This window comes from Phascolarctos cinereus, unplaced genomic scaffold (genome assembly GCF_003287225.1).
Source record: "Phascolarctos cinereus isolate Bilbo 61053 unplaced genomic scaffold, phaCin_HiC Scaffold_4;HRSCAF=312, whole genome shotgun sequence".
Classification (NCBI taxonomy): Eukaryota; Metazoa; Chordata; class Mammalia; order Diprotodontia; family Phascolarctidae; genus Phascolarctos; species Phascolarctos cinereus.
In genome coordinates, this window is record NW_027555847.1 from 83,297,858 (window position 1) to 83,307,310 (window position 9,453).

At 41.7% G+C, this 9,453-nt stretch overlaps 1 protein-coding gene across 1 annotated transcript in view; it reads right to left on the reverse strand.

The window, feature by feature from the left end:
- The window catches only part of DNAH1 (dynein axonemal heavy chain 1), a 160,759-nt gene extending 152,979 nt beyond the window's left edge, over positions 1-7,780 (reverse strand). Inside the window, 1 exon segment of the mRNA XM_020971578.2 lies at positions 7,685-7,780. The gene's annotated coding sequence lies outside the window, so the exon portion shown is untranslated.
- Positions 7,781-9,453: the final 1,673 nt, after the last annotated feature.

Sequence of the window (9,453 nt, forward strand, 5' to 3'; positions counted from 1 at the left end):
TCCTGTGGGGACTTACAAGAAAATAGAAACAGTATGAAAGAAGCCATGAACACTCCACCTCAAGGGTTATTTCAGAAAAGCTCAACTTTAGTGACTCTCCAGTGCCTTGGAATGGAAAGAGTTATTTGCAGCAGAAACTCAGCCCTGCAGCTGGCAAGTTCTTATGGTATGAGTGGGATGTGCTAGAGAAACAGCAACAATTCACTTCAATAACTACCAAGCTCTTCAAGAGGAAATTGCCCAGAGATAGACCTTTGGAAGCATCTGAGTGTTAATCACTGACATCATCTCAATCATATGGCCCATGTCAGTCACCCACATGGGTTGTACAGGAAACAAATGGGAAGATCTGATCTGGGCATGTGTCTAGCCTATTGGCATTTCGATAACAGAATGAAGGTGGACCAAGACACCAGGCCACAAATATGTTGTGTCCTGTACTTCCTAGTGGGCAGCCAGGGATTTTCAGCATTGGATCTATGCAGTGGACACTATCAGATCCCCATGACAAAGGGAGATTTTTTTAAAGTGTTCTTCATCCGTCCAGTATAATTTCATCAGCTTGAGCATATGCTCCAGGGAATTGCTGGAACCTCTAACACTTTCAAATGGCTTGTGGATAAGGTGGCTGGTGACATGAACTACTTTGAGGTGTTGATGTATCCAGATAATTTCATCCCATTTACGAAGATACTGTAAGCACTTGGTTGGAAGCTATTGCTGACCTGAGGTTATCAGCTGACAAAGGCCAGTTCTGCAGAGGCTCTGCCAAGTATGTGGGATTCATCTTGTCCAGCAGAGTGAGTACTGAGCCCCACTCGAAAGACAGCAACACTCCTGACCTGACCACAGCTGGAGAATGGCTGAGAGCTAAAGACTGGTCTAGGATTAGGCAGCTGCTATTAAAATGTATGAAAAATGATGCTATCATCCCAAATCCTCTTGATGGTTTCATTCATGAATACGTGGATATGAAAAAAAAAACCAAAAACCAGAAGCAGAAGAGGAAAAAGAGGCAATCTGGCCTGAACTTCTTTCTCCATTCAGACACTGTTGGGATGAGAAACATGAGCACAGGGACCCAGCTGTCCTGAATTTCACAAATGAAGCAGCGAAGTGGTGCAGCAGATAAGCACTGGTCCTTGAATCAGAAAGACTTAAGTTCAAATTCCTCCCCTCTAGATTCTTACTTCCAACTGGGGGAGTTACTTAATCTGTTTGCCTCAATTTCCCCATCTGTAAAACGGAGATAGATAATAAAAGCACTTACCTCCCACTGTTATGAGGATAAAACGAGACACTTGTAAATCACTTTGCAAACCTTAAAGCACTATATAAATGTTATTATTATCATCCATGCAAGCCCTACTGCTTACTAGTAGAGGTCTCTTGACAGTCATTCACAAATTGGACTGATCAGCTGAAGTCATGTCTTTAGATCCTAAGCCTGGAGACTTGATTTCAAGTTTTGGACAGATAACAATCCACTGACACATTTTGATAAATGACAAGCTGGGCACTGCCCCCTGGAGCGGGTGCTAGCCAAATATGGGTTCAGAGGACTTTGCCAGCCAGGAAGACTGAGGCGGATGCAGGCTCCTATCCCCAAAAATCCATGGGGCTTCCCACAGAAGGAATAACAGCAGTCTGTGACACACAGGTAGTCCAGTGGTTATTGTGGGAATGCCGCTGGAAGCTGGGACCTTCCCCAGAATTTACCATCGACAGACGTGCATCTTGTAGCTTCAGACCTTCTTGTCCTATGTATCGTTGGATGACTGGCAGCAGGGCTGCTTTGTGATGAATGAGAAGAGAGCTATATTCAGAAATGTGATATAAAAAACAGAAGATAGCAATGAAAATTTTAAGCAGACTTTTTCTTTCCCAATTGTCGTCTCTCCTTCTCTCTCCCCTCTACCTTTCTAGCTCCCGTGACAAAAAGTCCAGGCCATGAAATGTGCATTTTCTCATCAAGAGTTCTGCATTTATTCTTCGTTTTACCCTTTCAGTGCCTTATTTTGGGAGCCTAGAAGGACTGAGGAATAGCCACAGGGAAAATCTAAGGCATCCAAGAGAAAGAGTCTTGATTGGGCATTTCCATTTTCGCCTAATATTTTTGGAAAAGACAGAAGTAGAAAGAGTTATGGCCACCTTGGACTCCACATCTGAATTTGCACCAGAGAACAGCTCCACCATTCAATTAACAATGAACAAATAACAAGAAGTCATCCATACTGCCGAGTCTGGCTGAGAATCAATCAAGTCTTTATTAAGCTAAGCATAACACTAGGCACTGAGAATGCAAACACAACAAATGAAGTAAAACCTACTCCTGAGGAGTATACATTCTATTGGGGAAGACAAGAAGATTTTTTTTATGTGTGTTTCTACAGAACAGATACAAAGAGAATTTTTTTTAAAAAGTAGTTCAATACAAGGTAGTTTCAAGAGGGCATGAGCCAATGAAAGGGATCAGGGAACAACTCATGTAGGATGTAGTGCTTGAGCTGTATCTGGAAGGAAGAGAGTTTGTGTGTCAGAGGTAAAGAGAAAGTGCATTCCAGGCATCAAGAACAGCCTGGCAAAATCACAAACACATAGAAGTGTTTTGTATGTGAGGAACAGAGCAAAGTCCAGTTTGAATGAATCAGAGTGTAAGAGGAGGAATCAGGAAGCTGGAAGATAGTGAAGGGCTTTAAAAGCTGAACAGAAGCGCTTATATTTGATTCTGCACCCAATAAGAAGTTGCTGGAGTTTACTGAATAAGGTACCGAAATGGTCAGACCAGCCCTCAAGGAAAATGACTTTGTCAGCAGTATGGAGGATGGGACTTGAAGTTGGGAGACAGAGACTTGAGGTAGACCGATCAGGAGGCTGTTGCAGTAATGTAGGCAAGAAGTGCAGAGGGCCTGAACCACAATGGTAACTGTGCATGAGGAGAGAAGGGGTTGAGGGAGAATGAAAGAGAGGTTGGAGAAATAAAAACAATGATTTGGTACTGATTGAATAGGTGGGTGGGGAAGAATAAGGAGTGGAGGATAACACTACACTACAGTCATAAACAAGGAAGGCTAGAAGAATGGCAGTGACTTCCACAGAAATAAGAAGTTTGGAAGGGGTGGGGATTTGGGAAAGAAACAACAAGTTCTGTTTTCTATGTGTCGAATTTACAAAGTCTTCCAGAGATCTAGTTCAAAATGTCCAATAAGCAATAGGTGATTCGGGATTAAAGCTTGGGAGAGAAACAGGGGTGAGAGATAGATAGATAGATAGATAGATAGATAGATAGATAGATAGATAGATAGATAGATAGATAGAAAGATAGATAGATAGATATATAGACAGATAGATAGATGCATGGATAGATAGATGGATAGAATGATCAATCCAGGAATCTTTGGCACAGAAATGACAACTGAACCCCTGGGAGTTGATGAATTCACTGGCAGAGAAGAGCAAGTAGAAAGAAGTATTAAGGGACTTAGGACAAAACATTAAAAGCCTTAAGGAATAGTCACAGTTACAGAGCATTATCTGGCTGATGAACCAGCAAAGGAGACTGAGAAGGGATGGTTAGAACCAGGAGAAACTAGGGTGACAAAGTCCAGAGGGAACATCTACACTAGCTTTAAGGCTTGCCCCTCCCACACTGGCCAATCCCCATTATAAGCCATGTTGATATATTTGTGTTTTGTTCCTTTTGCCTCTACGGGTTTGTAGAATTATATATGGCTAAACCACTCTCGTGGTTGACTCTAGTTTGTCTCATGCTATTAAATGTAGCATGAAGGGAAGCACTTTCCAGTGACTGAGGTCAAAATCAGCTCTATGAGTTTAATAAGTCCATACACACCACATGCCTGAACCAAAGAAAGGAACACTGCCCCTCACAAAAGAGGTAAAGTTAAGAGAAAGAGGTGGCCAGCTCACTGAGAACCACAGAGTACTTGGCAGTTAACTCTGAGAGCACTCTGGTGTTGAATGGCATTAATAACTTGGGAAGAATGTGAGGCTGCCAGTGCTTTATCCACACAGCCTATTAGGGTCAGACACTTAGCTGCTCCTCCTTGGAGTCAAACTCCTATGACTTTGTAACAAGGTTGTAAACAGGATGGACTACTGCACGGAAATGAACTGAGGGACATTATACAGGCATATGAGGACTAATTATGAAAATATACAGAGCAGCAGATCTCAAACTGTATCACAAAGAGTCATCATCAAAACAATCTGGTACTGGCTAAGAAACAGAGCTGTGGGTCGGCGGAATAGTTAGGTATACAAGACACAGTAATATATGACCATAGTAATATAGCGTTTAATAAACTCAAAGACCTAAGCTTTGGGGACAAGAACTCACTGCTTGGCAAAAACTGCTGGGAAAACTGGAAAGCCATTTGGCAGAAACTAGGCATAAGCCAACATCTCATACTGTATACCAAGATAAGATCAAAATGGGTACGTGCTTTAGACATAAAGGGTAATATCATTAGGGGAGCTTGGAATAGTTTACCTGTCAGATCTATGGATAGAAGAAGAATTTATAATCAAACAAAAGAAAGACAGCATTACAAGATGTAAAATGGATAATTTTTATTATGTTAAATTTAAAAGGTTTTACACAAATAAAACCAATGCAGCCAAGAATAAAAGGAAAGCAGAATGCTGGGAAACAATTTTTAAGCAATTATCTCGGATAAAGAACTCATTTCTCAACTATGTAGAGAACTGAGACAAATTTATGAGAATACAAGTCATTTCCCAATTGACAAATGGTCAGGGGATATGAACGGGCAGTTTTCAAATGAAGAAATCAAAGCAATCTCTAGTCATATGAAAAAATGCTCTAAATCACTATTGATCAGAGAAATGCAAATTAAAACAACTCTGAAATAGCACCTCATACCTATCAGATTGGCTAATATGACAGAAAAGGAAAATGATAAACATTGGAGGGGATGTGGGAAAATTGGGATGCTAACTCACTGCTAGTAGAGTTGTGAACTGATGCAACCATTCTGGAGAGCAATTTGGATCAATGACCAAAGGGCAATCAAACTATGCATACCCTTTCAACCAGCAATACCACTACTAGGTCTGTATCCTAAAGAGATTTAAAAAAAAAAAAGGGTAGGGGGAAGAAGGACCTATTTGTGCAAAAATATTTATAGTAGATTTTTTTGTGGTGGCAAGGAATTAAAAACTGGGGATACTCCCATCAATTGAGGAATAGCTGAACAAGTTGCAGTATATGATTGTAATGGAATACTACTGTGCTATAAGAAATGACAAGCAGGATGCTTTCAGAAAAATCTGGAAAAACTCACATGAACTGATGCAAAGCAAAGTGAGCAGAACCAGAACACTGTACGCTGTAACAAGCCATATTGCACAATGATCAACTGTGAATGACTTAGCTATTCTCAACAATACAATGATCCAAGACAATTAGGACTCAATGAAAAATGCTATCCACCTCCAGAGAAAGAACTGATGGAGTCTGAATATAGATTGAAGCATAATATTTTTCATTTTCTTTATCTTTTTCATGTTCTTTTTTTTGTCTCTGTTTTCTTTCACAACATGACTAACATGGAAATATATTTTACATGATTGCACATGTATATATCCTATATCAAATTGCTTACCACCTCAGGGAGGGGAGGGGAAGAAGAAAAGTGGAGAATTTGGAATTCAAAATGTTAATTGTTTTTACATGCAATCAGGAAAGAATAAAATATCATTAAGAAAAAAAAAAGGAAAATATATAGAACTCATCCAAATGTAGGACAGTCTTCCCTCAAGCCTGGCTTGTGTAAAACCTGAACATAGCCTATAACTGATATATTTTTGTTTCCTTTCAAAGATAACTCATTTTAGGTGTGTGGACTATATTCAGAATAATATAGAAATTCTGACCTCCAAAATTCAGGCAAAATGACAGGTTTTCTCCAAGGTTGGAGGTTTATCCCTAGTTACAGAAATAGCCAGTTTTCCATGATACCAACTCAGGCCTTGCAGAATTCCCTCCACAACTCTCTTGACTGGGACATCCCATCTGAATGGACCAGAGTGCAAAGCTAGACTAGAAATCAGGAGGCCTTGGTACTGACTCTAACACTTAACTAGCTTCATGATGATGGGCAAATCACTTTGTCCCTCTAAGCCTGTTTCCCCATCTGTAAAATGAAGATAATACTTTAGTATTACCTACCTTATATGGCTATTGTGAGAAAAGTTTTGTAACTCTTAAAGTTGCTGTGTCAAGGTGAGGTAGTTAACTCTTTTCTCTCTCTCCCTCGTCAGTTTTTTCTAGTACAAAATTTGTATCTCTACTCTACACTTACATTCTACCATGTATCCTACTTATACATGTACATACCATATCCTCACTCCATTAACTATGAGCTCCCTGAAGACAGGAACTGTGTTGTTCATCTTTGTTACCCACCTCCTGGCACAAGGCTTTTTACTAACCCTAGTCCCCTTAGATTAGGTTTAGGGTTAAAGTCTAAGTACATATTTGTTGAGTAGGATTGAACTGAATCTGACACTCCCCAGAAGAACATACACATTTGGATTCAATTAAAGAAGATAATCCCATTCCATGGAAAGAGATTTGCAAACCTTTTGAGTACAAAAAAAGAGTTACAGTCAATTTTGTTTTAAAGTTTGTTTTTTTAAGTGGTAGAATAATAACAGTTCATAGTGCTTTACATCCTACAAAATGTTTCACACAAACCAAGGCAGGAAGGCAGGAATTATTTATCCCTGTGATGGGAATGAATAAACAAAGTCTCAAAGGGTTAAGTGACTTGCCCAAAGTCACAGAATTAGCAGTCAGATTATAGCTTCCTTCTCTCTTTCCTCTATCCCTTCTCTTTCTTTCCTTTTACTCTCCCTCTCCTTTCTGCTCCCTTCTTTTCATCCTTCCTCCTCAGGTCTTCTGACTCCAGGTTCAGGGTTCTTTCTACAGCATCAGAGTGCCTTTCTACATATAATTCATTATTCTGCCCAAGGTCAGTCACATAGCTGCAACAGGAACTAGATCCTGGGAGCTCCCAGGAATTCTTACCATGGAATTACATGGCACCAGAGGAAAAAATAGAAATGGAGGCAAGTGAAGTGGGCTGAGTTAAATTAAACTGAAAATCTCAAGGAGTCATAAGATTTAGAGCTAGAAGTGTTCCTTCAGTTTATCTAATCCAACCCTCCTCAGTTAACATATGAGAAGTGAAGTGTTGAAATGAAGAGCTTTGGTCTAAAGTGACTGGAAGTAATCGAGCGCATAGCACAGTGCCTGGCACACAGCAGGAGCTTAATAAATGTTCACTGACTTAATTCCAATCACTTCGAGTCGAACTGGAGCGAGTGGAGTTAGAGATCACTAGGTTGAGGCGCACTTCTGAAGTTCAGCCAAGGTGAGATGGACTCGTGGAGTGAATTGGAGTGAGCAGGATTAAAGGGGCTCTCTTTCTCCCACCTGCACGGGTCCCCCCAGGCCTGCCCTCCTCCCAGTCCCGGGTCGGAACTAGGGATAACCCAGGCACCCACCAAAGACGTCCCCTACCCCCACCCCAGCCTCCTCTCCTGCCTCCAAACTACTCCACTCCCCAAGACTGTGGAGTGAAAAGATGCGGCCTGGGCCTGCCTGACCAATCACCAGGACTCGCCCCACGCCTACCGGCTCAACAACAGCTTCGGTCCCAAGGGTAGCCGAGGGAAGCAACGGCAACTGAAGAGAGAGGGAGCTCAAGCCAGGCTCAGCCTGTCTCTAAGGGAGGACGCGGCAGCCGGTTGCTAAGGGGAGGATCCATTAGAGTCCGGAGGGGGGGGAATCCTCTGTACGAGCAGCGGCTCTTCCCAAAGGCACCCCGAATTCGGTCAATCCCAACCAAGAGAGTTACAAACAATATTTCTATACTATTTTTTCTGCTCGTTGTCTTTGTCTGCGTGTGGCCGAAAATAAATTATTTCCGTAAAAGATGTTACTCTCCCCCCCTTTATATTTGGTTTCTCCCACAACCGGATGCTAACCATCTCCCTTCGTTACTGCGCCTGCCTGGACACGGGCTCAGCTGGAGGAGCGGTTGAAGGATGGAGTCTCTCCTCTGCACTCCTACAGCGCCCACTGGTGGTCACTTAAGGACTGGGAGGAGATTTGTTATCACTCAGTCCTAAGCCTTTTTTTCATACTTAGGGGACCTGAAGTACGCAGAGACAAGGGACTTGTCCAAGGTCCCACAGATCGAGAGGGACTGTATTGTTTGTTTATATTTGTACCAGCACTTTGCACGCAGTAAAGCCTTAACAAATGCGTTTTCCTTCCGTCCTTCATTTCCTTCATTTTTAATTCATTTTTTCATTCATTGAGTCTGAGACATTAAGAGGTATTAAGACATTTCCTTCTGTAATATGACAATTTTTGATGATTGGGATATTAGGCCCGGACAGATTTTGAGCTCTGTCTCACACCTAGCAAGGCAGAACTTTGGAACTGATGTGGGTGAGCTCTACCCATTCTCACCTCTTCCAGAGCAGAACATTAAGATAAAGGACTTTTTATGGCCACCTGAAGGGCAAGTTATTAACCCACCTGTGGCTGAGGGTGACTTGGTTCAGGCCCTAAGTGTTGAGCAGTGTGCAGTGTGTTTTTCTGATTTGACTCACCTTTCTATTTTAAGGAAATTGTTCATTTTCACTACCATCACATGATATCATGAAATTAATACCAAAATGGCTTGGTCTTTTGAGCAAGAAATTCAGAGGGATTGGGGACTTTGAGTATTAACTTGAGAAGATTAAATATAAATCTAAAAACATGAGGAGCAGCTAAAGGGTGCCACATGGTTTGCCCAAGAGGGAAAGGGCATATGCCTTCAGACTGGGGAGAAGAAGTGGCTTTAGGAGGCGCTGACAATTTACCCAGGTAAGATCCCCCTGAACCTGTTCTTGGGTCTGTCCTAAAGCATATGGGTACACAGAAGAAGCATGCACCTTTATTCCTCTCCACTTCATACCTCAGGCTGCATTCCTGACTTTCCAGTCTTTCTTTACCATGCTTCTGCACCAGGGCTCATAGTAATGGTTTAATAAATACTTATTGATTTGACTAATGACTTGACTTCTCTCTTCCCAATAGCTGCCCTCACTAAAAAGCTAAACAAACAACAATAGGATATTCTAGAGCTCAGTCAATGGATCTATAAGTATTCAAAGACCATGATGATACTGCTGGGAGCTGCCAGGACACTATGAAATCAGACTTTCTCCACCTCAACCCATCCCCAGTGCTGAGTGAGTAGACACTGTGTTTTTAGACCCACCTCCTTGTGTTAGATAATAAACATCTATCCTCTCCCTTCCCCAAGTTTGAAGGCACAGTGCACCTATTAAGCCCATCCCCACCCATGCTAAGGGAGCTAGATTTTTGAGGCAGATAGTGTGCTGGGC